The sequence below is a fragment of the Desmodus rotundus genome, chromosome 12 (assembly GCF_022682495.2).
Source record: "Desmodus rotundus isolate HL8 chromosome 12, HLdesRot8A.1, whole genome shotgun sequence".
Lineage (NCBI taxonomy): Eukaryota > Metazoa > Chordata > Mammalia > Chiroptera > Phyllostomidae > Desmodus > Desmodus rotundus.
Window position 1 is genome coordinate 57,210,236 of NC_071398.1, and position 19,220 is coordinate 57,229,455.

General features: G+C 42.1%; 1 protein-coding gene across 1 annotated transcript in view; it reads right to left on the reverse strand.

The window, feature by feature from the left end:
* Window positions 1–19,220, reverse strand: part of OLFM3 (olfactomedin 3) — a 151,864-nt gene that overhangs the window by 95,807 nt on the left and 36,837 nt on the right. The gene's annotated exons all lie outside the window — the stretch shown is intronic.

Consider the following 19,220-nt stretch of genomic DNA (forward strand, 5'->3'; position numbering starts at 1 on the left):
CCGGGGGGTGGAGGGGCACTGGAATCTCAGGGAGGCTTGGAGCAGAGACCCCTGGGCTCATTTTCTTCTGGGATCAGTGAGTCAGCAAGCCTTAGGCTTCTCCCATCCAACCACAGTGGGCAAACCTTTCATAAGGTACAATGATAAACAACACAATTTGCTGAGCATGATAAAGCACTGAGGACGTTATCTAAGTTATCTCTGCAAGAGGCCTCTAGGAACTGATGAAGACACTGATGTTCGGGGAGTTTAAGAAACCTGCCTAAAACAGAGCTGCAAGGGAGGCTGTGGTCTCCCCTCCGACTGCCGGGTGTGACTCCAGGCTCCACTCCCCCCCGGGTGTGTCCCTGGGGAAAGTTACTTAATGCCTCCGTGCCTCGTTACTTTACGTTACTGTGAATAGTCTGTCTGGTGTACATAGTTGTTATTAGGATTAAATGAGTGAACACACGCAAAGTGCTTGAGTCTTAGTAAGTGCTTAATAAATACTGGCTCTAATTTATTCTCATGGTTAGGATCGAAGAGGAATGAGGTAGATAGACCGTCAAGTACCCCGTTTTCCTGATTCTGGCAAAGCGGGGCTGGCTGGGGTTCATGCCGATAGGTTAGGCTTTTTCTGCACGAGGCTCTTCCTCTGCTTGACTTGACCTCCTCATGTGCCCCTCTTTTCTTCGGGTCACCCTGGAGCCACGTAGAACCGATCATCCCAGTGAACACCTGTCAGGCATCTCATGTATTTGCTTTCTCTAGTAAGAGATATTAAAATTTTTGAACTGAAAGCTCCACCCCCCCCCCCCAAAAAAAAACCAGGTTGTTTCCTGGGATATTTTCCCCTCAGCGATATCAAAGGCACTTATGGATATGTAAACCATCCTTTAAATCAAAACTTGTGAAAATGTGAAGAGTAATTTGGGGATGAGATGAAAACACTAACTAATATATTTAGAGCTTATGATTTGGGAGGCACCATTCCAAGAAGGGGACATTCAGTCACTTGTGTGGTCCCCACAGAAACCCCAGGAAGCGGTTCCCATAATTTCTCCCCACTGACAGAGGAGGAAACCACAGGGCTGAAGGTAACCGGCCCAGACTGGTAAAGTCAGAAAGCCTGACTGCGATTCAGGCAACGCGACCGCAGAGCCTCGAGGCTCAACCGTGAACCTCGGAGGACTCTGTCTAGACGGTTCCTGGATGCCAGGCAGTCGGATGTAGCCGACAGTGCCCTTTAGTTCTCAGGCGTGTTTCTGTGTGATGCCTGGCTGTAACCTGATTTGGCTCCAACGAATGCTAATTTTAAAATTTACCCAAGGATACACTGCTTCCTCCAAGACTGTTCCTTTGCTTTTGAATATTTGCTCCTGAATATAGTATTAGGGGATTTGGTGGAATTTATAAATATTTTAAGATTCTCCTGGGGCCATATCCTTTTAAATCGGTGTATTTATAATCTCAATTCTAATTACTGATTTTTAACGTGTATTTTTGCACTAAATTCTGCAGGGGAATGTCAGCGTTCCTGAGCTCTGCCCATGCTGGCAATAGGATGTCTGAAATATATTCTTAGCCTCATTTTATTTATTTAAAAATTTGTAAACTATGTTTTTATTGTTTGACCTCATTTTATGCGTGGAGTAATTAAAACATGACTAGATCGGTTTAAAGTTTATGTAATAAGCAAAGCTTGGGGGAGAAGTCCTATTTAAATTTAACAAATGAAAGTGTATATTTTTACTTATTCATAACAAAAAGAAAAGTGCCCTGGCTGGTATGGCTCAGTGGATTAAGCGCCAGTCTGAGAACCAAAGGGTTGCCAGTTCAATTCCCAGTCAGGGCACATGCCTGGGTTGCGGCCCAGGTCCCCAGTATGGGGTTTGCAAGAGGCAACCACACACTGATGTTCTTTCCCTCTCTCCCTCCTTTCCCTTCTGTCTAAAAATAAATAAATAACATCATTTAAAAAAATAAAAATTGAGTCACCAGAAAGATCTAAGCCTGTAAACGTCCTTTACTTAATTATCTGGGTCTTCTCTACCTACCCTTCTCTCGATAGTTCCTTTGGTTTTCTAATTCAGTTTATGTACTTAAGTGCGGCCCTTAGTTCTAGTTCTAGTGGTTTCTCTCCCAAGTAAGGCTGGGCCTGTGTTACCGGGCTGTTATACACAAAACATTTTCTCTCTCAACATTTTAATACATACTTAAAAAAATCTACAAATTTGTTCTTTTCTTTTTTCCACTTAAAGGTAAAACTAACAAGAGAAATTCTGAAAAACACTGGTAGAGTTTAACTTATGTAAAATCAAAATTTTCCACTTGCTATCGTTAATGTTACCCCCACCTGTGAGGCCAGAGCCTTGTTCCAGGCACAGTAAAGGAATGTTTCGGACTGAAAATGATTTCCATGACCTCAGAAACATACCAGAGGAGACATGTAATATCTGGTAAGATATTTTCATTGCACATATTTAACTTAGAAAGTCAACTAGCTTCATTCAATTCAAACAGAATGGACAGGAATCTATCACTTTTGCCTTGATTATCAAAATATGTACAGTGAACTCTTTGCATAGTAGTGGGTCCCGCATATCTACATTGACTTTTCAGCAAACGCCAACTCTCAAAACCAAAGAGGAATTCACAATTCTGCTAGCTTTTCTCTCAGTTCAGCCGAACACGTGGCTTAGCCCTGGTGGATGTTGGGTAAATATTTGGTGAATACATTTAATCACCTTCTTTAGGACAATAATTCTGACCCAAGTGTCAAGGATGCAGAGAGGTGAGACAGTGGTCAAGGAAGTGGCAAAGTCTGGATTTGAACCTGAGGGATTATTTTAAAGTAGGGGGTAATAAATATATTGTGCTCTTGCTCATAATAAATAGTTCAATAGTCAAAGCCTTAGGTTCGTTCAATTGAACCACACCATAAAAATATTAGAATTTTCTAGCTACTGGCTTAAGCCAGTTAAACCATATATTCAACCACATTGAACTATTTGATCACAAACCTTCTCTCTGTGGCAAAAAAGGTGGCACTAAAAGAGAGGGGGCCTCTACTGCGTAAGGGTAGTCTACATCACAGACAAAATCCTACTTACAGTAGCCGGCCTTAAGTCTCTTATTTTTGGCAGTAGGGTTTAGTCCCCCAAACTGTTTCTGTGCAGGCTGTCACTCTACCAGGTGGGGCAGAAGTAGATGTACTTTGGTGGGCATGCAAAACACAGAGCTTATTCTTCTATTATTGCTTATTAACCATTGTATCATTTTCTGTGCAGACAGCTGTAAACCTACTTCTGCCCCACGTGTATTCCTGGAAGCCTTTGATCAGTCAGTGATGCGAGGCGGCCTGGTGTGGCAGGAAGAGCTCTGTGTTAAGATGGAAGTCTCTGGGTGTACAGAACGGACGATGCTTCAACCAACTGAGCCACCGGGCCAGGAAACAGACTCATAGTCAGAGAGCAGGCTGACATCTGGGGGCAGCGGGGAGTGGTTGAAAGGGTGGAGGGGTGGAGCCAAAAAGGAAATGAGCTCACGGATTCAGACAACAGTGTGGTGATTGCAGGGGGAGGGGGATGGATGGAGGTAGAAGAAGGTATCGGGGATAATGGTAATGGAAAAAGTATAATAAAAAATGAACTATTAAAAAAATAAAATCTTAAATAAGATTTAAGAAGTCTCTGGCAAAGGCCTCCGTTAAATCACCTGGTGACTTGGGACAAAGCCATCCCCCACTGGGCCCACGCCTCCGATTGTAAGTCAGTCATCAGACTGAATGAGGTAAAGCAGGTAAAGCCGCTGGTAGAACAGCTGCCATGTTCGAGGCACCGGCCTCCTCCCGTCACCTCCCTGCCTTTCTGTGCTCATTCAGATACGAGGATTGGTCTGGACCACTGTGGAGTCCTCATGAGTCTCCCAGTCTATGAATTAGGGCCTTAAAACCAGCCGCCTCCATTTCACACACGAGAGACATCTCTCTCCACTACGGTAGAACATGAAAAATAAAAACCGAACCAAGTTTTCCAACTTTGGATTAAAAGGAAGTTCACTTTTACTGCATTTTTAAAAGGAAGCTCTTAAAGTCCAACCTTGCCTTCTGAACAATGAAAACAGTAATAGAAAGGAAATTGGAAACACACTATAATCACTTTGGCCTATTGCTTAGTGAAGGCCACAGCATTCCTTGGGATTGAAAAGCATTTGAGAGGCCTGCTTAGCTTGAAATCTTTAAATCATTATTTAGCCTTATTTCAAAGGAAACAGGGCTTTCATTTCTTTTACATATAACCACTTCTGTTTTTTTAATAAAAATAGAAGGACTGAAAATGACAGTCCCCTCTAACCCGATGCTGTAAAAGCCTGGAGAGGACTTGTGAAGAAAGAGGTAACTACTGCCTGAAAGGACCTGATAGGAAATGGCATTTTTTCCCCTAAAATGATTCTGACTTGTCTTTCAATTTTTTTTTGAATGAAACAGAAAGGAACTAGTCTAGAGTGGGCTTTTAAAAAACGCTTCTTTAAAAACTAATCCATTCGTGCATTTCTTGGCAAGCAGGAGGAAGATTGATCACATCACTGGAAACTTTCTGTAAGAAGCCCTGTCTGACGAAATGGGCCTGTCTTGCAAGGTTTGGGGAATAATGACCCTCTTTGTAGGAGGGTAATCAGGTTAAAGCTGGCAGCTCTATATAAAATTTCATTTTATGACTCTGCAAAGACAATTTGACTTTTTAAAAGTCTTGTCCGCAACCCCCGTTGTTTCAAATTAAAGTTAATTCAGAGCCTGCAAGCTTTATTAAAAGGAAATATATTGAATAACTACCATGACTTAGTCATTATGCTAAATATTAAAGATTTTATAATACAATACCAGTTTTGAAAAAGTAATGATAAATGAATATAGATAGAAATTAGGAAAAGTGGATAAAAACACATACCAGACTACGGATGGGGGGTGGATTATGCAGAGAACAGGATGATAAAGTTTTCATTCTATTCCCTATCTTTTGAATTTTGTATGAAAATATAATTGTCTTCGGTAATTAGAAAAAGATGTCATTAAAAAATTAGCCGTAGGCCAACACAAGCGGAGTAAGATATGGAGGAGAAGGTATAAACCCCGAAGGCAGGTCTGTTTCTATGGTGTTCAGGGTGTGTCTCACAGCACCTGCCACACTGGAGGCACTTAATAGATATTTCTTGAATGAATAAATAAAACACTAAAGGCAGCTGCCGCAACTAATTCTGAGGCTGCCTTCGGAGACCACATTAAATCTGTGCTCGTGGGGGGGCATTTGCATTGTTAGACTGCGAGAGCACAACTTTGGCTGTTGCCATGGGAAATCAACACTTCCCAAACACCTCCAGGTGTGAGCCTCTGGAAGTGTCGTCCTTCCGTCCTTCCGTGGGGAAAACAAACAGAAAGCGTGTTTGTTACGTTTGCCAGAACGGCCCCTTTTGCAGGATTATAGAGCTTTACTGTGTACGACTGCACACACCCTGGATTTGGCCAGACCCCCTGGCTCCTCCCCATCCTCCACGTCTTCCTTTTCTGGGAGAACGTTTCACCAGCGCGTCCACCCAGGAGCCTCTGCACAAGATGTGTATTGGCTTTTCCTTCAATTCCTAAGCGCTTTTCCACCTTCTCATGGAGAACACTTGAGGAAATCCATGGAGTGTCAGAATTTCACAGTCATTCCTGGTGCTTTCTTCTGGCTCGGGAACCCATAAGGGGGGGGGGGTTGTTTAGGTGCATCTATGCCTGTCATGCAGCAGCAGACACCATGTTCTGAAGCCCCATCCTATGCTTGTCCCTATATTCACTTCCTAATGTACTTATTCTGAAACCCTCCCGAAGGGGAGCATGATGGCATCCACCTTCAGATGGTGAAGCTGAGGCTCGAAGGTCTTGAATTTGCTCACACAAGCCCGTGTGGAGAGGGCTGAACTGAGGTTCTAATTCTGGCGGGTCTAGAGCCAAACGTTTTGCTTTTGTTGTTGTTTTGTTTTACATTTTAATCATAATCCACTGTCCTCATGCCTTCACTTGCCAGCTACCCCTTCTCGGTAAAGATCATGCACACCCTGAGATATTCGGAGGGACCTTAGAGGACGATGCTGAAATATCAGGCCTTGGATGGCACTCGAACCTGTCACATGCTTCCTTGCTATGACGCATGGGCCGGCCCTCATTAGTGACGGATTCTTAGCAGCAGCAACTGCGCAGGTAAAACGCCTTCACGAAGCAGACAGTCCACCATCCTGGCATGGAGAAATGTCATTCAGTGCTCCCGATGTAATCATCTTTTCGTTTTTTACCTTTGGATAAGCAAAACTGGGAAGCCTTAGGGTCATGGCACACCCCACCACTCGGAGAGTCCAAACGCACAGGCGTCTTGGGAAACCGATTCCTTGCATCGCACTAAGGTTTCTGTGATCCCGATTATTTGATGCCGAAAGACTAGCTGAATTGCAGTCTTGTTCACGTGAGTGTGGGAGAAGGAAGCGGGCTGAGATCTTGGAGGTTTACCTTTGGTTCTGGCCTCAGCACAGTAGCTGTCCCTCATCTGTCTCTACCCCACGGGCTCCAGGCCTCCGGGAGCTTGGCACTTCGCCCGCAGTCAGCTCCTGAGACAGCCTAATGAAAGTTAATGGACCTCCAGTTCAGGTAATTCCGATGAATTAAAAATAACTTATGAAACCATTTAGGGTTCTGTGAAATCAAATTTAAACTGCTAGCTCCCTGCAGGGGTCATCATAGTACAGTGCAAACTTTCTGCCACACAAGAGAAATCAAGTTTATCTGAAATTCACCTGAAATACCACAAAAATATCAGCACCTCAGAGAGAATAGAATTTTTAGATGTCTTTTGGAAGATAATCCCAATAATGCTTTCTTTCTTGGCTTGTTCTACATGTTCTATGATTGATTATAGGCCAAGATTCCTTATAAATTATATTGGTACATGTAGAAAAGACCTTCAGCAGAGGATAAATTTATGAGAAATTGTTTCATAGTTTCTAATAATTCTTCAAAAATTACGAGGCAAATGGAATATACAAATTATCGCGGGAAAAGGTAGCATTTGTGCAGAAACTACATAGAACTTTATGGCGGATGTAAGAGAATGGAAGGGGCCGTCAATTTGCTGGACAAGAGGCATCACCACGCTACTGCTGAAAATCATTAAATCCTTTCCTTTGTTGCAGACAGAGCCACAGTTAAACCAGCCCAGGGGGATTGCTGGAACATCTTTAGGAAGCTAAATTTCTCAATTCCACAAATATTTATTAAACTAGGCATTATGAATTCAGATACACAGACCAGTAGTGTGAGGTTTTGTCCTTAAGGGATCCTGAATTGAGTTCACGGGTAAGGCAGCAACTGGCAGCACGCAGCACAAGAGGGGATGTAACAGTGGCCAGGGGCGAGGCGTAAAGGCTCCATGAGCTTCCCGAATGCAAACTACATCCTGCCGAAGTCTGCAGGGTGGAGCGAGAGAATGCAGGCTGAGGTGCAAATCCGGGCTTTTCCTCCTTCTAATTCCAGATCCCAGGCAGATTGTTTAACCTTTTGTAGCTCAGCTTCGTGTTCCGGAAAGCGGCGGCAGCAGAGTGTACTCCGCCAGTGTCTTGCACAAGACTCTTCTCATTGATTCCTACAACAGCGTGTCCCGAGCGTTCCTGGGTGGCCTGGTTGTACAGAGTGTGGATGGAGGGAGCAGAAAGGGTGGTGGGTCAGTTCCCCAAAAGGGAGCTCCAGAAACTCTTCACAGGGGAGGCTGCCATTATAATCCTTATTTACAGATGAGAAAATGAAAGCTTGGGGAAGGTGAATAGTTGTCCAAAGAGTGTACTGAGTTAGCAAATGGCTGATCTGGGAGCCGGGACTTCAGCATTTTTTATGCAAAGCAATCAATTCTGTGTAGCGGAGGGGCGGCCCAAGTAATGAGATTTATAGGAAGCACATATATCAATGGGAATGTGTGTATTGCACTATCTCAGAGGACTTCAGATACGTGACATTTTGTTTGTAATTACTTTTTATAATCAGTGGTGACTCTTACTAATTCAAATAGCTGCCATGTGGAGTAGCTTTCAACTAGTAAATATTTAAGAGGTCTTCTTGTTTCAGGCTACTTTCAAGGAATCTTTGTCTTGTATCCAAACCACATCAAGAAATCAACTGTCTCTGTATTTCAATAATAAGTTCTTCATGACCCTCACCAAACTCACATTGTATCCCATTCTAAGGCATTGGGCTGTTATAAAGAAAGCTACATAAGAACACCCGCCAAAGTTGTTTTTTCTATCGCTTAGGGCCTTTATACAAATCGGCGCTCCCTATAGGGAGAAATTGACCTTCCTGTACCTTCTTCCATCTCTTCCCTTGCCTGTCGCTCTCACACAGTCTAGAAGACAGTCCCCCCCCCCCCCACCCCGGCTGTGCACACCTCCTTCCTTGACTCCCTCCTCTTGCCTCCGTTGTCAGCCCACTGGTGGTTCAGGTATCGGTGCACTAGTGTTGCTCTGTGAGAACTGGGGAAAGATCAGCTGCTGCTCACGCTTGCCAGAATCCACAGGTGTTTTGACCTGTGTCCCTGATATAGCTTGGCGGGAGCTCATTAATGACATCCCCTAATAATCACTGGCAGTCCCCTCGGGTTACCCGAGTGCAGACTGTCTCAGGAAAGAAGGCTCAGGCAACTTTCTGTAGCTCTGTGGGCAGCCGGCTAAACAGATTCAAGATACTTATGGCAATTTATCTTTGCCAACGAGCACCAGGGCAGCCTGTCCCCTGGGGCCAGGCTCATCTTCCTGTTCTCACACGGTCAATGAAGGGCACCCCACAATAATGGAACAATTGTTTCCCACGGGGCACGAGTATATTAAAGAGATTGGGAGGTCTCATGGTAAAAATCTATACTGCCGGGGTTATTTTACCTACGTGAAAGGTGGAGGGAGTGATTTTTTCCCCTGCTATAAAGCTTCCAAAAAGAAAGATTGATATTTGATTTTTCTTTTGTGGGAATCCTGTATTGTCTACGTTGACTAGCTGCAGTGGTGAACACCTTCCCTGGAATCACGTGTGATCCAGACTGGAGGGCTGTTGTGAGTTTCAGGGGTTCTGACTCAGTGAGCAAAATGAAGGGCAGCCGTGCCGTCTCAGCCCCCACCACCCAGCCGGGAAGCGGCGGATGATTTGAACCTGGTCAATCAGATGCTGGATGGAGTTCCCACTTACAATTCCATACACATGTTTGCTTCGCACCCCTCTTTTCACTGTTGTGCCTTTGCTCTATGTCCTGGTGGCCCGCTTTGTGACAGCCTTTCCCTGGCCCCTGAGCGGTGACGTACCTGCTGCTAGGCCCATCCAGGCCATCAGCACAGTAGTCCCTTCCCGTTCTGCACGTCGCAGCACAAGGTGCTTTTGCTGAGGAGGGAGAGAAGCTTTGGCCCACTTATGTTGAAAGTTATTAGGGTCCCTGCTGGGCTTTCCCATTCACTGCTTCTCATAATGCTCCCTGGAATGCATTAGAGAAACTTGTATTGGGCCCACATTCAGTCTCTTACAGCTGCCTCTCAAGGTATTTATAACAAGTTCCCCTGAGGCTGGGAAGAATTGGAGTGTCTCTGTCAAGTACTTACCCAGGTCATCCTCCCCTGCTGAGAATCAATATATTTGCCAGGAGAAATCCCAGATGCCTTTTCTCTCTCCATCTAGGGTAAACTTCCCACCCACTTGGAATCCTTGTTGAGAGACTAGAACTAGAGAGAGGAATGTTCTCTCTCTGTCCCTGTTTTGTTCTATAGTCCTAATTTTAGTATTTTTTTTAACTTATAATGCCAGGGTAGGCCTCGTGTTGCAAAAATCCCCGCAATGCTTAAAAAAAACCCCAAATCTTCTTCAGAGAGTGAGCAATTCCAGACTGGCCCAAACCCCATGCAGTACTGTAGACAAATACAGATAAAGACTGCAGCTTACATCTAACCTCTTAGAATTTGTCTTCCCAAGAAACTGGTTTACTTGTTTGTTTGTTTAATTACAGGCTTCTTTGGAAACTAAAATTGGATGGAGATGCCATATTCTATAGGGAAGTAAATGGTTAAAGATAAATTATAGTACAAAGATGTTTTGAAAGTAGTTTCATTTATCTGTCCAACAAGTGTGTTCACTGCTAATTCGTGGTCAGACGAGTTAGGCCTTCAAAGATGGTTACACAGTCTATAGCCACCAGTACTCACCATCACAGATATAAATCTACACACCTAAAAACCTAATTAACAAACCTGGGTATGTTTTTATGAAGGCAATGATATGGGTAAGGCTTTTGGGATAGTTGGGGAGAAGACAGAACTCAGGAGGCACAGAATCTGCCTCTGGGTGTTTGAAGGCTGCCATGTGGCTGCCATTGAGCCACTCAACAGGGGCGGCTCAGTGGCGAGTGTGTCTTAATCATTTTAGGGCAGTAGAATATTCGGAAAGCTAAAGGAAATGGTAAACCCTTTCCCCGGAAAACTACACAGACATTCAGATATACAAGATCAGAATATTCTCTCTGAAACATTTTCAGGGATACCCTACGTATCTGAAAACCCCGAGATAACAAACGCAGACTAAGGGTTACTGGTATATCGAGGTGCTGCCAGAGTTAGCTGTAGTAAGAGGAGAGTTGATGCGAAAAAGCAGACCAAAACAACGAAAAGGATTTACACCCTTCCTCGCCTGTATTATCTCTCCCACCTCCAGATTGAAATCAGGACATGTACTTTTGCAGTTCAAGTCTCGGGTCTTGGGTTCCAGGGAGATACTGCTAAGTGTTCCCTCCTAAAGTGATTCCCGTATTCACACTGTGGCCGGGGTTTTCTGTGTAGTTCTTATTTCCCTTCTGCATATCCCCACGACCCATCCTTTATCTTTTCTCTGTCCCTGTAGCAGAAAGCCACATGTCACTCTATGGAACGGTCCTTTACAGTGCCATTACTTTATGGACCTGCTCTGGTTTTTCCAATTATGACTAGACAACTGTCATAACGGGTCACCATAGGGTGAACTGTTATTTGATGAATGTGGTATAATATGAGGACTGAAATTATTTTCCTTCCACAGTTAATGAATACATTACTGAACTGTGATCTTCGAGTAATAGCATTGCATTAAAAGTTAGAAGAAGCCACACTTCCATTTGCGCTTTGTTCTTAGAAACACAGAGAAAGAAAAATCAAGTGACCTTTAGTCTCTTAGCAATTAGACTTAATTTCCTCTTTGGTTCATAACAGTGACTGCTGCAAACAACTATTCATAACTTCGATTCTTATACAGCACCTTCGGATGGACTTAACCTACGGGTGTCTGAGCTCAGAAACATATAGGACAGGCAAACTCCTCACCGTAGTGTCCCATGGCCCCTAACAGGACACCAGAGCATTTGATGTGCTATAGATGTGTCAACTCAACTAGACCACAGTCCCCAATTTTCAGTCACTCACAAATCCAGGTGTTGCTGTGAAGACATTTTGCGGATGTGATTAGAGTTCATAATCGTTGACATTATGTTATTCCAGATAATCTGGGGGGTCCAAATCAATCAGTGTGGGAGACCTTCCTTAACAGTAGAGCTGAGGCTTAGCGGAGAGAAGAAATTCCAGCTGTGGGCGGCAGCTGCAGCCGTGCTGGGAGGGTCCGCCTGCCCTTCCTGGCAGCCTGTGCTACAGAGTTGGGGCTTGTACCGCGGTTGTGTAAGACAATTCTTTGCAATATATCTCTATATGCCTCCTATTGGTTCTATTTTCTCTGGTTAAATATTGACTGACCCTGGACCAAATGTACAAATATCAGTTGAAATAGAGCATTGACTTCAGGTAATGCCTTAGTCCTCGGGAAACACACTCAGCCTAAGGAGTGACTCCGAACTAGAGGGGAGCGTAATCCCCTTGTAGTTTTCAAAACATCGAACAGGTCTGGATTGTGGATATATTGTTTTCTATCATTCTCACTTAATTTGCAAATATGTGACTATCAGTGTTATTTATACTATTTTCTTAAGTTTAAAACTTATAGATGTCTCTATATCTGTATATCTATATATCATCTGTTATAGATCCACACACATAGCTAACCCCCCTCAACACGCATTTCCATAGGGATATCCACGGAAGAATAACTGCTATTGTATATTGCTGGATTTAATAACACCCTTTCAAGTGAAATTCATTCACATAATGTTACTACCTTAAGCTTCTGATTAACATAAGAGTTTTGCTGGGAATTGAACTTAGTCCACATCCATATTCATTGTTCTTAATTATCAAGGTTTTGTTTCCTGAAAAGCCAATTGGGCATTGTTATTTTGAGCATTCAGCTGTCTTCCAAAGGAAAAAAAAAAAAGGAAGAGGAGAAGGAGGAGGAAGTGGAGGAGAAGAGGAGGTGAATAAGAGATGATGTGATTCCTTCTTCAAATAAATGTGTTACAGAGAGAGAATTTGGTAAATGTGGTGAATGGAAGGGCGATGTGTGCTTTTCTGAAAAGTCCCAGAGACAAGGCGTATATCTTGCATAACAGGAGCAGTTTGCAAAGGTGTTAAGCAAGTCACTAATGTTAGGACTACATCTGGTGCCATAGCTTTAAATAAAGAGCCAAGCAAGTGAGTGATAAAATCGTCTTTTGAAATTACTTCATTCATTCCACCTATATTTTTAAAGTAGCTATAATTTGAGATACACAGTTATAAAGATGAAAAGTGCCCATCCTTTACTCAATTAATTATATATGCTTAGTTATAATGTTGGCTCTACTTTCAAAATGTCTTTAAAATCAGAACTTTTCTCACACTTTTCTATCTCTCTAGACAAATCTGTAGTTTTTTGGCCCCTACATCCCCTTCATACTCTATTCTCTGCAAAGAAAAAAAGAGTAATCTTTTTAGAATGAAAGTTTAGATCACGTCATTCCTTTATTAAAAGCCTCTGATGGCTGCAATTTTACTGAGAATTCAATATAAATTCTGCTTACTATATTTAAGACCCTTAGGGGTCTTGTTGCAATGACCTTCCTAATATCATCTCTGATCACTCTCTGATTCTCTCCAACCATGCGAGTTTTTTTATGTTCCTTGAACACACCAATAAGATTCACCATCAGACGCTGTTATTTTTCTTGTCTTCAAACAGGCATTCTCTTGCTTCCTTTATATTTCTGCCCAAACGTCATTTTAACAGAAAGACTCAGCATGACCTTAGTGTATAAAATCCAGACCCCCTTACCCTTCACCTTCCCCCAGATGGATATTTCATGTTATGACCCCCTGTTGCTATTGATAATGTTTAATCGTGTCTCTTTTTAACTGACTACCTCTGTCTACTACAGTGTCCTCTATAACATAACAACAAAGGCATTGTCTGGTTTGTTCAGGGCAATATCCCTCAGAAAAGGGGCAGGAAAGGAACTCAGGGAATATTTATTGACTGAGCAAAGAAATGAATTTCAGATCTGCCACTTACTGCAACGTAGTCAAGTTACCATACGTAATAGCTCTATGTTCCAGTTTATCTATTTGCCAAACAAGAAGACAGAAAATATAAATGACAGTCTATGACACGGGGAGAGTAAGGCGTGTGGGGGAAGTCTTGATAAACTCGAGTTATGTTACAATGACAGCGTGGTCAGGAAATCTTTGGATTAGCATAGCTTTTTGGCTCCTTATTTTTCCCATTCCAAGTTGCTTAGAGTGATAAGAATAATGACCACCACAAAACATATATTTTGGAAGATCGAGTGAGACAAGTGAGTCAGTTTTGAATTTGTAATTCTGACTGCTCTGTGGGAATTTGTGATTTATTTTCACTGAAGTTTGTTTATCCACACAGTAGGATACACAGAGAAAATGGAGGTGCAATCTACTTTTGGGGGCAATGTATTATTTTAAATGAAACACAATGGCTTTTTCCTATCTCAATATTCCAGGTGGATGCAGACCTCATAACAAACTAGACCCGCACTTAATGAATCATTCATGATTAATTCGAGCTAGTCTTCAGAATGACCAGACGCTGGCAGGCATTTCTGCGCTGAAAGGAAGTGATCTACCCCTCCTAAGTGCCTCAGAATTCTGGAGGGTCTTAGCGTCTTCCTTCTGTGTTCCCCCAACACTTAGCCATTCTCTGCAGCCGTTGATCTTGGGTAAGCCAAGAGGAAAGGTCAGCCAGATTCAGGACTTCAAAGGTGCTATTTCTTTAGCAAACATGCTCTATTCTTGACAGGTTTTGAAAAATTCTGCCTCTATCAAGTGTGCATTCAGAACAGTAAATTACAAGAGCTTCCAGTCTTTCAAATATAAGGGCATGTTTGGAGCTTGAGTCAGCAAAACCATTCAAACTCAATCTTCTTTGTCCCAAATAGCAAAAGGATTGTCTTTGCTGAAGCAGATATCTAAAATTTATGGGGATGAAAGTTTTCCATTTTTCTATTATTTTAGAGAAGGCAGATCGTAAAATGAGAGGTGTGGATTGGGATTGTTTCCTTGAAATAAAACTAAAATATGTAGATATTTAAATGTATTCAAATGACCAAAGATTTTAAATACCCAACATTTAGCTAGTTCCTAGTTATCTATTTTTTTAATTTTCTCTCTGGATCTCTTGATTTTAAATCATTATTTAACAGTCCCCTGGCTGTGCCATTTCCCACCATCAACAGCTGATCTGCCTAAGAAGCACTTGTTTTCGGGATGGAGCTCAGCAAAGACTGCCTCTCTGATTCCTTCCTTCCTGTTACTGAGCTGATGTTTGTACATATATTAGCTAACTCATAGAATCCTTGATTTATGTCATCTTCCTTGTTTGAATCACTTAGTACTTAATACAGATCTGTGTTAGGGCTCGATAATTTATTTTAAAGCAACACAGACATTTCTGAGAGTAGGTGGTAAATACAATGACTATCAAATTCAGCACTTACTCAAAAACAGGTATTGAGCATCTGTGTAGAATTAAATAACAAAGAGGGTAGGAGAGCTGCTGAATCACCAACATGCAATACAAACCCTGCTTTCTCAAATAACGTGCAGTCTAAAAATCATTGAAACGCTGAACAGTGAAATAGATGTAGGCAGGGATGATCCAGGCACTTAACAGTTAGCGTTCTTCCCATTGTTCATTGATTCATTTATTGGCATTTTTGGTTAGGTTCTACAAAGCTAGTAATAAGGTCTTCCCAAGCTATTTTTTAGAAAAATGCTGCCAATGAAAATCATGAGGGCTCTGGGCCTCACAGGAAACTGGCTACTCTCTCTATCTCTTTCGTGAACCAGAGCTGCAAAGCCTAATAGAGTAGCCACTGGTCAGCGTGATGATTCAGCACTTAAAACCCATCTTCTCAAAACCCAGAGACTCCCTTCTAGTCGACATGCCTAGGCTAGATTGCGAGATGCTTTAGTTGTAAAATGCACCCTGGGTGTTCAAACTTAATATAAGGAAAGAATGAAAACTTTCTCAGTAGTCTTTTTATTACTAACATGTGGAAATGATAGTGTTTTGGACAGATTTGGTTAAATAAAATATATTAATAAAATGAATTTCACCTGTTTATTTTAATTTTTGAATGCGGCTACTAGAAAAGGTCCAATTGCATCCAGGCCACATATTATCTTCCTGCTGGACCACAGGGCTCTAGAACAGGTGGGGGTGGGCAACCTGGCTTGTGGGCCAAATTCAGACCATCATCTATTGTTATAAAGAATTTCTCAGTGAAACACAGCCACATTCGTCTGTTTACACATCTGTTCAGGCCTGCTTTCTTGTTACACTGGCAGTCGGCTCTTCGCAACAGATACCCGCTGGCCTGCAAGGCCTAAAATCTTTTCTCTCTGGCCCTTTGCAGAAAACAACGTTCAGATTCCTGCTCCAGACAGTTGCTCTTTCGTGGTAACTCTGCTTCTCCCCGTGTGTTCCTTCCACCTCCACTCGCTGTGAATTAGTCAAATCCCCTTGTAACTGCTACCCTATATTCTAGAAGAGAACATGGTTTTGGCTCATCCCATTTCAACGGTTCCTGTTGATCAGGGCATCTTTGGCCAGGGCTTTTCGTCCAACCTATAGATCAGGTACCCCGTTCAGTCCAAGGAATGCCTAACCCAGGGTGAAAACTCAGCCTAATATTTTCAACCTCCACAGACATCTGTGAGCAGCAGAACAGGGTGCTGGGCCCAGGCCCTGTGACATATGTGTCCAACACATTTAGCCCTGCGTTCGTTCCTGGGTAGGAAAGATCAGCAGCGTAAGAGAGTGACAAATATAAATACAGTTAGTAGGAAACAACCAGCTCAGACTCTACATCCCGTGGGAGAAAGTCTTTGAGGAGACAGGAAGGACTGGTTGAGCAATAAGAAAATAGGAAAAATTGTTCAGCTTTCTGACTTCTTCCTCCTTTGCTCATCATAATTATAGTGTTAATATTTTATGTAAAATGGGGTTGATTCCGGGGATACATTTATATTTGAGAGTTAGTAGTAAAGTATATAGCCCAATATAAATTTAAAATGACCTTTGCATTATCCGTTTGAAATTATTTTCATGATACCACCATTTCTTTTATAATTAACAACTGACCAAATTGCCTACCCATTTGAATAGAGTTGTAGCCAAAAAGCAAATTGCTTTTCTATGTTGTGTTACAGAATGAAATAAATTTACTTGTCCATTTTCATTGTAAAAAGACCTACTTCAAATTTAGATCTAGGAATGTGTAATTTCTCCTACCTATAATTTTTGTTTTAGAAATAACATGAGTCAATGAGCAAAATTTGGTAGTATGTAGATGGGTATGTATGATTACTGTGAAATCGCTGAATTTCATTCCATTTCTAGATATGTGAAATACTGTTTCTTTCTTATAAAGAACAGGAACCCTAAAATGTTTTAATTTAGGTTTAAAACATCCCTCAATCATTTTATAGCTTTCCAGATGAGATCCTACCTTGAGTGCCAATAGCGACTTTTGCCTAAAAGCAACAACCCTACTTCCAACATTTCAAACTGAGTGTGTCACCTAACACGAAGATAAACTGAACTAAAGGGAAATACCAGCATTTCTAAAGTGTGGCAGTAGCTGATAATGGGATTCCCAATGCAGAAGCCCAGCCTCTTTCATTTCACCCTGAAGGAGAAGTGGTTACCTGGATTAATCAAAATTTACAACATGTTTTGGGGTACTGTGCTAATATTTATGTGACCCTGTCTGGTATCTCAGACAGCTAAGTGTAACTGTTTTCCAGGTCATTCCTAATGGGAATCCACCCTCTGCCAGCCATGCGTGGGGTCAGAATACACAGTGTTGAGGGGACCTTTCACCTTGCCACATGCGGGGCTCAGGGTGAACGCTGGACGTGGGCAGAGGCGAAGAGGGCCGAGCCAGCTAGCCAGCCTGCTTCCTCATGAGGTTCTGCCACTCCCCTAAATATTACATAAAGGAAGTTCTCCATCTGGTTCATGTTGGCATGCTAAAATTCTAAAAGTCTGCAGTGGAAATCTTGGCTTGTAAGAAGAATGTTAAATTGTTTTGCTGTCGTGGTACCTCTATCTCCACTGTGGATTCAAAGGAAAAGAGAAGTGTTTGGGTGAAGGAGGAACCAGGTCTCGCTCATTGTGCTGACTCATCACCACACTGCCACGGCTCTTCTGGAACTGGGGACTGGAGACCAAGCCAGTTTATAAAAATAATCTCCCATCCAAAACATGAGCACCCTGAGCTATTTCTTACTCGAGTTACGACACTCTCTCTCAGTCCTTTTCTAAGTAAGATGCTATTGAAGGCACACCTACTCGACATCTGTTTTCCATATAACCCACCTCTGCTGCTTTTTGGAAACACAGAAGTTTCCAACAAACTCATGATCACCAGCTTCGAGAACTTGTCTTCAGCACTACTTGACTTTTTTATGCAGTCTTTACTGCTATTGCCCATTTCTTACTTGTGAAATTTTTTTTTCCACTCTCAGTTTCTAAGTCCTAGCTCCCTTCTGCCTGTCTTCCTAGATTTCTGACCTTCAGAGCTCTTTTTCCCTTGCTGGAAAGCTGGAAGCTTCTTCCTATCCTGTTGGAGTTTCACAGGTTTGGGCCTTAACATTTCATTCATACATGTATAGATATATGAATGAAATGTAAATCAGTGAATGATATATCAGTGATATACATATATCACTGTCTACCATCAAGGTACAGATTAGGGTTATTAAGCTTGTATATTTCTCATACCAGTTACCAAATTCGGTTAATGTTACTTTGTGGTTCTTTCTTACATCTCCCATCTGTCAATGCAGTACCATCAGAGTTCTATACTTTCTGGGATTTTTCTTGGAATTTTCTGTTACAGATATTTTTTTTTTCTTTTTTATTCCAGTCTAAACTCCACAGTGCTTTTGTGGTAATCTTAGTAAAACAAAATCTTAAAGTCCTCTTTGAACTCTTTGATTAGAAGATGAAATTAAAGCTCTATCCTCTAATAGGCCATATAAAGCTTACAATCTGGTTGGACCTACTGAGTGAGTCCACCCTCACCTTACATCACTCACTCCAACCCACGGACCCACGGGTTTGTCTTTAGTTCCAGCTCTGCCATGGGGTCCCCAGACATCACTTGTTTTAAACTGCCATGTCTTTTCCCAGATTGTTCTCTTTCTGGTGATACTCTATCTGCCCTTGCCGTCTCTCAGGAAACATCTGTTTGCCTTCCAGTAGTCAATATTGAAACATGTTTTTCTTGGAATCCCTACCTCCAAAGAGCTCAACCTTCTTTGGAATACAGAACCCATTCAACATCAGATATAGCTGTGGCTTATGAGAGTTTGAGTCTGCAAGTGGTAGCTTATTTATTTTACCCGGGCGAACTAATATGAATAGAAGGCTGAGATATTTTGAATGGCCCTATGTAATTCTTCCATTGGTTTGGTTATTCAGTAAAAAGAGCATGTAATTACAATTAGACAGACTTTCTCAAACACAATGCATATAATTCATAAAAGATGGAGGGAAGAGAGAAGGCGTTCCCCCCACCTACAGTGTTTTGGTCTTTGACTACCGTAAGCTATTGCTCATATACAACCCTGTGATGTTGTATGATAGCAAATGCTTTCTACCTCCCTTTTGGAGACTGTCTGCCTTGGAAAATGTGGCTATGGTTTAAAATGCAGATAAAGTAATTCAATAATACCAAACAAGACTCATTGGAGGAAAA